The sequence below is a fragment of the Ambystoma mexicanum genome, chromosome 2q (genome assembly GCF_040938575.1).
Source record: "Ambystoma mexicanum isolate Mex_15411 chromosome 2q, UKY_AmexF1_1, whole genome shotgun sequence".
Lineage (NCBI taxonomy): Eukaryota > Metazoa > Chordata > Amphibia > Caudata > Ambystomatidae > Ambystoma > Ambystoma mexicanum.
Genome location: NC_090924.1, coordinates 973,398,649 through 973,413,604, shown reverse-complemented (window position 1 = coordinate 973,413,604; position 14,956 = coordinate 973,398,649).

The following is a 14,956-nucleotide window of genomic DNA, read 5'->3' as shown; positions in this document are numbered from 1 at the left end:
CCCTATCCTTCACCCATACCTGGACCGGTCTGTGATCGTTCACAAACAGGTTTTTGGCCACCCAGCTCACTCATGCTCAGACTGTGACATGCCTGCCCATTGTATGTGGAAGTAGCACACATTTTTGGTATGTTTGCTTCTGTCGTGGGCACACATTCGGTCCCTGTGCTTTGATGCCATGGTATTGTCGCATGGCCAGCAGGAACCAGTTTTACCAATCACTTGTCAGATGTGTATGTTGGGGGATGATTAAGGCCAGGAAGGGTGTGTGGGCAGATTCTCCACTCATGGATGCAGCTCTGGTGAATGCATTTTGTTGGATTAGCAGGATACATGTTCCTGATTATAACCATGCTGCAGTCACACCACAGAGGTTCAGGTGAGCAACAGATGATCATTGCAGTGGTAATGTGTCACACTGTCAGGGTACTGCCTGCAGGGTGTGTCACAGATGAGGGGTGCTGGGGGGTGGTGTCCCTTCTGGAGGGGGCTGCCTGGGGGTGGTGTACCTTCTGGAGGGGGCTGCCTGGGGGTGGTGTCCCTTCTGGAGGGGGCTGTCTGCAGGAGTTGTCACAGGTGAGGGGCTTGGGGGTGGTGTCCCTTCTGGAGGGGGCTGCCTGGGGGTGGTGTCTCTTCTGGATGGGGTTTCTGGGGGGTGGGTCCCTTCTGCAGGGGGTTGCATGCAGGGGTTGTCATGGGCGAGCGGTCTGGGGGTTGTGTCCCTTCTGGAAGGGGCTGCCTGGTTATGGTGTCCCTCCTGGAGGGGGCTGCCTACAGGGGGTGTCACAGGTGAGGGGGCCTATGGGGTGATGTCCCTTCTGGAGGGGGATGCCTGGGGGTGGTGTCCCTTCTGGAGGGGGCTGCCTGCAGGGGGTGTCACAGGTGAGGGGGCCTAGGAGGTGGTGTCCCTTCTGGAGGGGGCTGCCTGCAGGGGGTGTCACATGTGAGGGGGGCTGGGGTGGTGTCCCTTCTGGAGAGGGCTGCCTGCAGGGATTGTCACAGGTGAGGGGGCCTGGGGGGTGGTGTCTCTTCTGGAAGGACTTCCTGTGGGTGGTGTCCCTTCTGGAGCGGGACGCCTGGGGGGTGGTGTCCCTTTTGGAGAGGGCTTCCTGGAGAGGGTGCCACAGGTGAGGGGTCTGGGGGGGTCGTGTCTCTTCTGGAGGGGGCTGCCTGGGCATGGTGTCCCTTTTGGAGGGGGCTGCCAGCAGTGGTTGTCACACGTGAAGAGGTCTGGGGGTGGTGTCCCTTCTGGAGGGGGCTGCCTGGGGGTGGTGTCTCTTCTGGAGGGGGCTGGCTGCAGTGGGTTCACAGGTGAGGGGGGTTGGGGGTGGTGTCCCTTTTGGAGGGGGCTTCCTGTAGGGGGTGTCACAGGCGAGAGAGCCTGGGAGTGGTGTGTGTACTACAATGCGTCATATGCAGTAGGGTGGTATGTGGACACGGTGGGTGCAGACGGTGTATGGGGGACTCATGTTTTTGTAACGGGTGTAGCCTACACTTACGAGAGTGTGCGCGATTTTGCTGGAGTGTGGCCTGGCCTTGTGTGGGAGGATACGTGTTTTCTATGGGGTGCGGCCGGGGATTGCTAGCTGTTGTTGGGTAATTTCGCTGGGGTACAGGTTGGGCTTGAGTGGGAGGGCACGCCTTTTCTCTGGGGTGCGACCAGGGATTGCGTGGTATTGTCGCACGATTTCCTGGGGTGCTGGATGCTGGGCCTGGGATGTTGCGGAGGCTTGCGCCGTGTTAGTCCTTTCACTTGCTTTTTGGTGTGCATGGAGGCGTGTTGGGGCATTCCTCGCGCAGCTTGTTGTTACTTGCGACGGCTACTAATGCCTCTTGAAATGTGTACATGGCATGTTGAAAGCAGCATACATGAACTATACTTTAAAACACCTACTAGGTGCCAGGAAAGCATTTTAATAGTGTCAGTGGGCCTCATTACGAATGTGGCGGTAAGGCAACAACGGGGCCGGATATGCTACCAGCGCCGTTGTTACCATACCGCCACATTACAAGTTCTGCTTGCGGGTGCCGCTCTTACTCAATCTTGTAATCTTACTCAAATCTATGTTGCACGCTCATATTTATGTTCACAAATGCATGCGGGTGCTTTTCTGCTAATTGCTGCACGCTCTCTTTAACTTTACACAGCTACATTTAGGTCAATCGCTACGCAGCTATGAAAATTGCCACTTATCTGCTTGCAGAGCAGGAAAGAAGAGGGAGAGAACAGGAAGTTTAAGGACTATGGTCATGTGGCCAGGACACTGGGACTACAGTTAGCCTGGAGTGAAGGGAAATTTAGCTTTTGTTAAAAGAAGAAAACTTCTTTTGGACTCCACAAGTTCAGAAGGAGCAGCCCCCACCCTTGGGAGGGTGGGGCCGAGCCGCGTGAGCACGGCTCAACACACTGGAACAGCGCAAGGCAAATGAGGAGCCCATTGGTGGGAGGATGCGCCCCCACCTTTGAGAGGGAGGAGCCTCTGCCCACAAGACAACAACAAATATGACGTACATTATTAATAGTACGCGTTTCACCTGAGAGTAACACGGGATACTGCAAAGATAATTAGAACCGGACAAGCAAGGAGAGGTTGCTTACACCTCGGGAGCATTCAGAGCTCCGACAAACGTTCAGAAGGGCTGAGAACACTTCCAAAACACACAGCAGACAACAAGCTGTAAAACATTTGAACCAGAGGGCATTTACCATAGCCAACAGTCAAAGAACAACTTCTGAAGCCTGCACAGCAGTACAACTTGGTGCAGCCTCATTTTAGACATACAGTGAGTGTGTGGACGTGCCAGAACACCTGACACAGGTACCAAAGGCACAAATACAGCACAATAAGATGGCTGAGTTCGAATGGAGTGAGCAGGAACAAGAAGAAATCGCCAGCCCAGAGGATTTAGCCTGTAACTTAAAGGAAGTACTGGGACACTCACTTGTAGAAGCAGTGGCTCAAGGGGTGAGACCCCTACATGAAAGACTAGAAACCATTGAGAGATACTTGAGCCAGGAGAAGAGAAGCACCAAATGCAAAGAAAGCACGTACACAAGGAGCAGAGTGCCCACAGGGGTGTAAGAAGACCCGGAAGAGAGAAAACTCTTCTGACCCCCGGGTCAAACAGATGGGGCAGGACAAGAGGCCCTGGAGGCTACCGACGCATTCATAAAATTGCAGGATGCATTTTTGAGCAAGTCGGGTGTGCCGAGCCTCACGACCCCCTACCAAGGGGAAGAAATTATGGAGAATGAGGGGCAGGACTCAACAACACAGAGGACGCAGATGAAATTTTGGATATGTTCGAGCCAGAGGACATCCGAAACCCTAAGTCCTCAGACTGGCTACCCTCATGGAGGGTTACGAAATACATGACTCGCAGACTGCAGGTCTACCTGGGAAAGTAGCTGAAGCCCCAGAGCTTGACACAAAGATGTTGGCCTTTGTGTCAAAGACCTCCAGAGATCCCAGAAATAAAGTACTCGATATCACAGGTCCACTAGCAAAGATTATGGACGTGGTGGAACGAGCATGAGACACAGGAGAAGAGGTGGACCCAGAAGTCCTAGCCAACTGGGTGCAAAGGGCAGTATGCCTCCTGGGCAACACAAATTGCACTATATCACCAGAGCACAGAAGAGGACTACTCCTCAAAATAGACCCCAAGTTAGGGATCTGGCTTCTTTAGAAGCAGCTGAAGCTGCTCTAGGACTGCTATTTGGAGAGACCTTCGGGAAGGAAATGGGAAGGTTTGTTGGAACGTATAGTTCCCTGGAGAAAGCCCAGGCATCAATAAAAAAAAATATACCCGGGAAGAGTTTTCGCTGGGACCGGTCGGTATCGAGGCCAAGTGACCGGTTGCTACCAAGCCACAAGAAGGCCTCAGACCAACAGGGCTCACTGTTGGGAAAACAAGCCACAAGATGCCTTCTTTCCCCCGAGAGGACGCTTTCCGAGAGGAAGATGAGGCAGAGGACAGGGAAGGGGACAGAACTTCCCCACAGGGGAGACATGCACCGTATATGCCAGTGGGGGGGAGGACAAGGCGTTTCTGGAAGAACTGGGGTGAGTTTTCCAGCGATGCCTGGGTATTGCAAACAGTCAAGGGAATACAGCTAGAATGTTTGCAAATGCCCATACAGCCCCATCCCCCCCAGACCATACAGTTAGTGCAAGCAGAGAAGGAGACATTGCACACAGAACTGCAAAGCCTAGCAGGGAAAAAGGCGATAGAGCCGCGCACCTCAACCCCATGATTTGTAAGCAACAGGTTCCTGGTTCACAGGAAAGACAAAGTGAGACCCGTAATCACCTTAAACGAAATGAACAGCTGGGTGACATACCACCACTTCAAGATGGAGGAGATTCATCAGCTCAGAGACATCCTCCAACAGAGCAATTGGCTCACGAGAATCGACATGAAAGCTCCATATCTTACAATACCAGTCCAAGAGCAGTATTGTCCCTTTCTGGCGTTTGACTGGGGCGGTTGATTTTGGCAATTTGTGACAATGCCGTTTGGGCTAGACTCAGCTCCATGGGCCTTCACGAAACTCATGAAGCCAGTCGCAGCAGCAATACGAGAGAAGGGATTAAGAATGATAATATACCTTAAAGACATCCTGCTGATGGCAAACAGCAAGGAGACGCTTCACTACCAGACAGGCTGGGTGAAAGGCTTACTAACCTCATTAGGCTTTCTGGTGAATCAGGAAAAATCTGAGGTAATACCAACACAGAGGATAGACTTCCTGGGGTTCATCATAGGCACCAGGACAGTGACACTGGAGCTTCCAGTGACAGAGATAAGAGATATAAAGAGAGAGATAAGGAGCTGCCTCAGCAAAACCGTAGTGTTGTTACGGACAATAGCGAGAATAGTAGGTCTATTGGCAGCGTCGATTCAGGCGATATTTCCAGGGCCTCTGCATTATCGAGCCCTGAATCGACTAAAGATAAAGCACCTGCAGCAAGGCCTGAAGTACCACCAAGTCATTCCCCTAGATGCAGAATCCAAGACAGAATTAGAGTGGTGGTTACAGAACATGGACGCTTGGAATTGGAAGGCCATATTCGGGGATCAACCCGACCTAGTGACAGAGTCAGATGTCTGCAGAGCAGGCTGAGGAGCCTGCTGCTGGGAGTTAGAGACAGGGGGCAAATGGAGCTCAGAGGAGCTCAAGATGCATATCAACTGCTTAGAATTGTTAGCCGGCTCATTCAGCATCAAGGCATTTTACAAAAGGCAGAGTGAACTCATGTATCCTGCTGAAGATGGAAAACATATCTGCAGTCAGATATATCATTCATTTAGGAGGGACAAAGTCCAGACTGCTAGCGGAACTAACCAAAGATTTCTGGCACTTCTGCTTGGAGTCGGGGACATCAGTAGTAGCAGAATATCCACCAGGTTTGCTCAATGTAGTAGCGGACTGGAATTCCAGACATCTAGCAGATTCCAGTGACTGGATGCTGGACAAGAATGTCTTCCACCAAATAGAAGCATTAAGGGGACCAGTTCACACAGATCTGTTTGCGTGCAGATTGAACGTGCAAAAGAACAGATACTTCAGCTGGAGACTGGGCCCGCCAGCAGCAGGAGTCGACACTTTCCTCCAAGATTGAAGGGGAGGCACGCACTACGCGTTTCCACCATTTATAATGATGAACAGACTACTGGCGAAATTTCACAGGGTGAGAGCGAGAATTATAGTAGTGTCTCCGATATGGAAAGCGCAAGTATGGTTCCCGACAATGATGGAGCTAGTGACCGACTACCCGAGAGTGTTACAGCCAAGAGACAACCTTCTCACGGACCCAGTTGGGTCATGTCATCCTCTGAGAGTGAGAGGGACTCTCCCACTGATGGCGTGCAGGATAGCAGGAGACGCTGGAATCTCCTAGGAATTTTGACAAAAGCTACTCACCTCATCGCAGAGTCGTGGGCACCGTCAACTAGATGGAGCTACAACACAGCTTGGGGCAGATGGGCACAATGGTGCAAAGGGAGAAGTCTTCATCCCATTTCAGCACCTTTGGTAGAGATATTGAATTTCCGAGCGGAATTACTCCAAGATGGGAAGGCACACATCATGATTGAAGTGTATAGGTCTGCAATATCCCCGGGGCACATGCCCATCGAGGCAATGACTGCAGGTGAGAACGCAGATGTGGTGCGGCTGTTTAGAGGAAAAAAGTTTATGAGACCTTAGGAACCGAAGTATGACGTCTTATGGGACATGTTGTTGGTCCTGAGGCTACTAGCCATCTCGCCAGGGAACATGCACCTTTCTTTGAAGTAAGTGTCAGGTAAACTGGCGATGCTCTTGTGCCTAGTGTCATGTAGGAGAGTGACAGATGTCAGAGCACTAGATGTAAATAGGAAAGCTTACAGACCAGAAGGTGTCTGGTCTGGTCAGGAGAACGAAGACAGACTCTGCAAAGGTAACTTATCCATACCTGCAGGAGCACCCCAAGTGGTGTGTAACAGCCTGCATAAAAGAATACGAGCATAGGACTGAGGTGTTTAGACCATCGGGGATGACACAATTGTGCATAGCACGTGGAAAACCACACAAAGCAGAGGCAGCCACCATAGCGAGATGGGTGGGAGAAGTGTTGCAAGAAGCAGGAATAGATATGACTACATTTGGAGTACATTCTGTGAGGGGCGCAATGGCTTCTAAAGTGCTGGCGCAAGGTGCGAGGTTGCAAGATATACTGCGTGCGGCCGACTGGGCCAGCGAAACCACCTTTAGAACGTTCTACTTTAAACCTGTGCAATCAGTGGCAGCAACAGTAATGACAAAGCTTTGAACAAGCATAATGCTTGCTTCCGTCTTGACATGGAATGAAGATTATCCCTGCTAATAGTGCAGGGAGTCTTGATTCTATTAAAGACAAGGAGGCGAGCATTAGTTATAAAGATGCATTCATGATGGATTTGCTCCCAGACTAGTGTGTGTATTCACCTCCCTAACATGCTCTTTATGTTCTTTCATTAGGGGATGACCAAAAGAACAGCTGATCCAAAGTGTTGAGAAACGCGAAGCGGTTTGAAGGAGTGGCCGCCAGTTTATGCAGAGAATGTGCAGGACACTGCAGTGGAGTGAAGATAGACGTTGTTTGAACTAGTTCAGAGTTCAGTTCCAGTTGGAATGCAGTTCAAGCAGTAAAGAAGAGGGAGAGAACAGGAATTGGAAGGACTATGGCCACATGTCCTTGACATTGGGACTACAGTTAGCCTGGAGTGAAGGGAAATGTAGTTTTGTTAATAGAAGAAAAAAAAAACAATAATAAAGTTTCCCACATGGGAAGTTACAGAATATTGTTTGTTGTTGAAACTGCTGGAGACAGGAAGTAAATGAAGAGGCAGCATAATGCTTGCCTCCTTGTTCTTAAGAGAATCAAGACCCCCTGCGCTATTAGCAGGGGTAATCTTCATTACTCTTCACTTTTCCTCTACTTTTGTGGAAAAGTGTAAATGCTTCCTGCAGTTAAAGTTTGTGGGGGCTTTTTGAAAACAATTCCTATGGAATCCGCTTGCTTTCACCAGGTGGTAGTTTCAGGCAGCTTCCATAGGAATGCATTGGTTTTCTAGCAGCATGAAAATACATGCTGACAGAAAGCCAACAATATTTGGCAGCAGACCTAAGGGACCAGTCAAACATGTTAAGTCCATAGAAATGTCCAACTCCAGCTGCCAAATATTTAATTAATCTGTTTGCCTATTTTCTATTGCTATTTCTGCTCTTGCAGTACAATCCCCGTGTAACTGTCCACCTGTCATATCTGTTCAGCCTGCACTTATCTGTTCTTTTTCATTGCAGGGGTAGGTGATTGGTGTATTTAGTGAGTTCGTGTTTTTAGTAAAGACAGTTATTATGAAGCCTTCCTTGGACGTTACTTTATTGTGGTGATTTCTGCACTGCTGTTGTTTGGAAGCACTCACTTTGGATCAACATGTCTGAAAAGTATAGTCTGACCTCAATCCATGCTAACATTATAGAGGAGGGAGGAGGGGGGTTACTATTCACTTTCTATCTGCTTAACATTTATTACTGTCACACCAGCTACTTTCAAATTGGACATTTGGCAATTATTTGGGTTGCTCCTGAAAGGTGTGGCCCTTAGATATGGGGGCACTCCCTCTTTTCCGTTGTATTTGTATGTTTTATGTATTGGTTTATTGGTTTATTACAAACCTTATACAAGTAAATTTACATAGAATGCCCTGCGCCACCTGACTTGCTGGACACACCCTGTCCCTCTCCTCCCCGCCACGCTGTGTCCCTCTCTATCTTACCGCCCACTGTATGTCTGCTGTTACCTACGTAAAGCGCTTTATTGCTTATCAAAGCTAGCTCCATGCTAACTAAATACCACAATAATAATATTTGGAGTAAAATAAATATTAAAACAAATATCTGTTACATATATCAAGATAAATCCAATTTCGTACAATTCAAGGACACTAATAACACCACAGCACATGATTGCCTTGATGATTAATGATGATTACAAGTTAAATGTTCCATTATCCGGCAAGCGAACAAATCACTTAATGTCAGCAAGCTTCATATAATCTACTATACTTTAAAATGCTTTGATTATTTCCTAAAAGATTGTCACTTTAAGTAATAACTAAGTAGGTTGGCCTATCAAAATCATGTGCCAAACTGAAATGGTCTTCAAATACCTCTCGTCATAAACATATTCTTAGAAGAATAACAAACTTTTTTCCTGAAGGGAGGGGCAAACTATGAATAAGTGCTTCAGTTATTCCGACTCACATAAACAGTATGCACACAGGTCATCCTCTCTAAGTCTCCTAATAAATAAAATCTCATGAGTGTGGGTCAGTAAGTCGCATCCTCCAGAATGAACTCATACACCTCCTGTCAGGGCAACGATTTAAGTAATTTGTCAATGCGCCTCGATGTTTGTGCTCTACAGAGATCTCGCCATTTAATTCATATACTTTTCTACTTTCACACGTTATAATCCAAGTCCAGGATCCTTCCCTTCCCTTCATTAAACTCGTTGGTCAATTCACACTCTTCTAATATTGTCCTAGAATAATTAAAAAGTGACTCATTTTCCCCACCTTACAATTTAGCATGTCATTATACATGGAGTGGTATAAAGATCTTTAACTGGCTGTGATTAATTTCCTGTACACACAAATTACATTACACTGGATTACTTCAAAAGTAAGATACATTTGCCAAAAATGCTGAGATTAATAAAGACTAAATAACCTGCTCAATCATATGGTTGCCACTCAGGAAGGGCTTCAATCACTTTTAGCTCAGTGTGCATTACTAGTGGAGAAATATGCCTGCACATATCAGTGTGGTCCACCCCACAATAACTATAGAATTAATTATTGAGGATGGAACAGTCAGATTCTTAATCCCTGTGCAACTCTCCTCTCCAGCTCCCCTCCCCACCTTAGACCTACAAGGTTCTGCCTCACCCACCTCTACTATCTCTGTATTTAAGGATTTTAAAAATAATGTTGAGTTACTAAATGTGAAATAAATGCACTATAAACCATAAAATATGTCACTGTAAACAGTGAACATATATTCAGGGCTGGAAACGTGTGTGCTGGAAGTCAAGCCTTCAAAATCAAAGAGTCTGAAATTTGGCATTAGACATTACCCTCAAAATCCCTCAAAAGATAAAGGGCCTCATTGCAAATATGGTGCCAACTTTACCACTATGTCAAATTATGAATTTCAAGAAATTTGTCGGTAATTGCCCTGGCAGAGTTTTCTCTGGTGTATTTACCTCTGGCGGTAACTTCTCCAAGAATTGGCGGAATTAGCACCGGGGCTAATTCCGTGGGCGGAATCACATCCAAAAAACCAAAACCCATTAAAGCCATATTATAAGTACAACAACAGCAGAATTACCTCTAGAAATCTGATGAAATTCCACCAAAAACACAGAACAGTTACCACCACAAAAAAGGTGGAGGTAAATGCTTGCAGGTGTCACAATTCAAGGCCCAGGTGCACCAGAACCACTCAGGAGGAATATAAAAGGGCTATCCCCACCCCAACACACATCAAATCAACATGCAACCACAAGCAGATGTAGATTATAGGCTCCACAACCTGCTACTCTACACTCAGGTACAGCAACATGCTCAACCACAGCAGGGAAGGAGACAGGCACCACAAAGGCACAGGTGAAGCGTGGTGTGTAGGGCTCCCATATCACATGTCCACCCATTCCCATGGATTCTCACGGACAGCCAATTAGTTAGCCTATATCGATTGGACCATTGAACCATCACTGAACTGCTCAGTATGATACAGGCAGAACTGCAGAGTGCCATTGCCATCAGAACTACCATCTTCCCTGCTGAAGCTTGTGGCAGTCCTACACTTCTGTGGCACGGGTGAATTTCAACACACAGTTGTGACACTACATGGGATATCACAGCCAACCTTCTCCAAAGAGCTGGGCCAAGTCCAGGAGGCCCTCATAAGGCATGCACATCTGCACATCTCCATGCCCATCACCCATGTGCAGGTGCATGCAGCAAAGGCCAGATTCTACAACATTGCCCATTTCCCCAATAACATTGCAGCATTGGATTGCACCCATCTGGCATTGCTACCCATCCAAGCTAGAGAGCAGTCATACTGCAACAGGAAACAATACCATTTGATGAATGCGTAAATGACCTGCAATGCCGACCTCTCCACCAGCCACTGCTGTGCCTGATATCCTGGGGCCACACATGATTCAATGTTACAGTGCAAGAGCACCCTACCTGCGTACATGGAGAGGCACAGAGGACAGCACACCTGGCTTGTGGGTAAGTAGCACTCATACCTGACTGCCAAAATCACTGACACACACCTGGGGTATGTAAGCATTAGCAAAGTGAATCAACTACAAGTCACATGATGCACAGAACAGGCCAAGAACCCTGACTGACCCACCCCACAGACACAGACTTGAACCATGTGACAACACAGGGCATCCAGCCATGCAAGGCGGAACAACGCAATCAGGGCAATGTACAACCCATGAAAGCATTGCCATGGACTCTGCATGTCATACTGCAACACCATAGTTGACCAGTGCATTGCCAATGACGTAGCATTGACAAATACCTCCTGACTGCCGACTCAAACAATGAGAATGACGGCAAGTGAACCGTGCAGCCAGAGTCCCATCAACCTTGATGCACACAAGGTGCACCATGCACAACCACTGAGTAATGCACATAGGGGTATACAGGTCAGGACCATTAACTTGTTTCCTGACCCACACACCACCATGTCTCGCACAGTCCATTCATGTTTTGCTAATGACCCCTGTCAGAAACCCTGCTACACCACAATGAGGTGTAGGCGAGGACCAAGTCATGCATCGTGCGAACATTTAGTCTGCTGAAATTAAGGTTCTGGTGCCTTCACCACACAGGCGGTGCACTCATGTACATCCCAGAAGTTGGCAAAATTGGAGTTGTATGTGCTATGCTGCACAACTTGTGCACACGTAGGAACATCGAAATGCATGCAGATTAAGACCATAACTCCCCTAGCTCTGATGAAGAAGACAATGAAGGAGTGAACAGGGCACCACAGAACAAATGTGGGGATGTGAGGTGAGGACGGATGGTCTGCCAGGACCTTGTGGATAATTTGTTTTGACTCTGGACACATGGTGCCCATACATGCAATGAATGCACACGTCAAAATTGCAAAGAATAAAAAACCATCAATATGATCATAATTCATCAGTGTTTATTTTTGGTAATATGGAAACCTCAGCCCCACCACTAATGCCCACACCCCACCCCTGGCCCCACCACCAAATCCCACCTCCAGCCCCAAAAACCATTCCCACCCCCGACCCACAGTCCCAAGAACTAATCCCACTATCGCTTGTGCTTTTCGCCCGTGTCTGCAGTCTTTGCAGCATTTGAGGCATGCCATTGTGAGTACCTGGCTGGGGTGATCGTCAATGACCCCTTAGTAGGGGTATCAGACTGTGAGCTCCCTTGCATGCTCTGGCCAAGGACTCATGGGACGAGGACAATTGTTCTGCCAGCTCCTGCACCCTCTGGCTTGTGAGGCACAGGTTTGCATTGCAAGACACTGTACTCCTACAAAGACGGTCAATGGACTTAGACACCCATCTAGAAGCCCCCTGGATGGAATCATGCATGGCCTGAGAATGCCCCAAATGTTCCTGGACCATGGCGTGCATCTCCACCTGCCTCTGTTCCATCCAGTCCAGACTGTGCCAGATGGCCTGGAGTGTGGGGACAGGCACTCCCTGTGGCGAATGTCCATTGTCACGTTCATCATGGTGCCCAGAACAGCGAGCATTCCAGACCTGGTCATCAGAGGACCCCACCGCGTAGCATAAAGCAGAGCAGAATGCCCGATTGTATAGTGGTGTGTGCAGTGAGGAGAGGCTGTGCAGGGGAGGATTCCAGTGAAATATGGCATATGGGGGAATGGATCTGACTAGATGCGGGGGATGCACGCTCACACTGTATGTCTGTGGTGCCTGCAGTGGCCTGCCATATTGCAGGCTGTCGTCCACACTCTGCCCCATGTGTGAATCCACAGTCAGACCAGCTGTGGTGGTGTCTTTGCCTGTTGCTGTTGGTACTGATTCCACACTTGGGGTCTGTGGTAGCCCTGTGGTCATGTCCGTCTGGACGGCCGGTGTGCCCTTCGATGACCTGAGGGCATGGTGCCTTTACTTGGGTGGCATACTCCCACTCCCCAAACTACCTTGGCCTGGCTGCTTGCTGGCAGTGGTTTGTGCAGGTGTTGTGGAGGGGCCAGCCTACTTGGTTGTTTCCTCTGTGTTTTGCATTCCTGTTGGGGAAAATTGATATGTGTGTTACCACTTTGGTGCTGAGGTACATGGCAAATCAACATTCACTGTCACTTGTTCTATGTGGTGTCAGAATTCTCCTTCATTGGCTTGACCACGTAGTGTAGAAGAAGAATTCTTCCCACTAATTTACCCCTCTGGATGTACCAAGTAACATGCAGAGGGATCTATTAATTGGAAAACTGGATTCCCCTGAGACACCAATGGATGCAAGGAAAACACGTATGATTAGTGTTTATAATTACTGTATGACACTCAAGGCAAAAGGCAGCGATTAAACTGACCTGTTCTATTATGGTAGATAAATCAAGTGGTCAGTTCTAAAGATGCACAGTATGGTATCAGTTGGTCTATAAACAAGAGGGTTTATAAAAACCATTAGTGCAAAATAATCATACATAGGCAGATAAAGCAGCAAGAGGGGAATTAGTCTTACTAGGATGAATCCATGAGTTCTTGAAATATGGCAATGAGATAAGTTTGTGAAAGGTAAAGAAATCCAAAATGTCTTTCCCGCTGGCACGCAGACGCCTATCGTCCAGAATTCCCTGTACCGACAAAACGAGGACGCCTCAAGACACACACACCCACAGAAGTCTCCAGTCCGTGTGTGGAACGGAATACTATCTGGCAATTCAAAGTACAGTTCTGTGAAGCAGGGAGTTGAATCCTGAGAGAAATCCGGGTCGACGAGAAAGCAGGCGGAAAACAGTGCGTGGTTCAGTGAGACAGTCCGGGTCATAGAGCAGGTGAGTCAAGACGATACCAAGGAGTAAGCAGAGCGAGGTCCAGTGAAGCAGTCCGGGTCGTAGAGCAGGTGATTCAAGACAATACCAAGGAGTAAGCAGAGCAAGGCCCAGTGAAGCAGTCCGGTTCGTAGAGAAGGCGATTCAAGTCAATACCAAGGAGTAAGCAGAGCGTGGTCACGATAGCATAGCAGATAGGTCAGTTAATCAAGAAGTGCAAAAAGTTACCAAAACAGACAAGGTCCCCTTGATCCTCCCACATCTTCAGGCAACAGGTTTATCCTGCCACTAGGATTCACCCCTACACGAATGAGAAATTCCTTCTCTTATACCCGTGAGACTTCTTTTTACTTACAGCCACTCACCTTGGGATCCCCCACTCCCTCCTCCCTAGCCCCCCTTTGCATCTCTTCCCAATATCATGGAAAACACACTTAGCTTTTCGGAGGAGCAAATCAATGACATGATTCAGGGCCCGACACTCTTCAATATGGAAGGTGCCCAAGCACATCTTGATTCAACTGCCACCGGTGAAGACCTTCTTAATCTTAAAAAACGCTGCTTCAGGACAGAGGTCCATGGACACTTTTTACAGGAATATCTGCGAGCAAACATGGTACCACTAGGTCTACTAGTATGCACCGAACCAGCACTCTTTCTAGACGACAGGGCGTACTTGGAAGACTTCAGCAAAATTGCAACTAAATGCAGCAGAGACCTGATGGCCCTTACCATCACCACAGCTAAATGAATACATACCAAAATGATGGGGGACTTGAAGAATGAGGAGACCAAGTTCCTAAATAATGACACTATTACCAACGCAAGGGAAAAACTCAAAGAAATCGATGCAACCCTCAAAACTATTTCAGCACTTACAATGGAAAGAAAACATAAGAAACTTGAAATAGACTATAAAGAAACCAAGGAAAAGGAAAGAATAGCTAGACAGGGTGGCATGAATAGGAACCATCGCAAGGCCCTCTCATTCTCGGGCTCAGACGACTCAAGCTCAGGTTCATCAGCAGAAGATCAAAGTAACCCCAGAGGCACCAACCCGAATTACGTCCAATTTCAACCACCACCCATGATGCCTTTTTTAGGGCATGAGGGCCCCAGAGGCGTATTCTCAGCCCCCCCTCAACTTCAAATACCATTCTACAACCACCCACAATGGGGCCAACTGGGCAGGATACGCAGGGGCAACAGAAGACGCCAGACCTAATCCCGATATTTAACCTCTCAGGTACACCACTCTCTAGAGATGAAACTTCTCTCCTGGCGAAAGGCCTTTCTTTTGTACCCACTAATACAACTGATTGGCTTAAA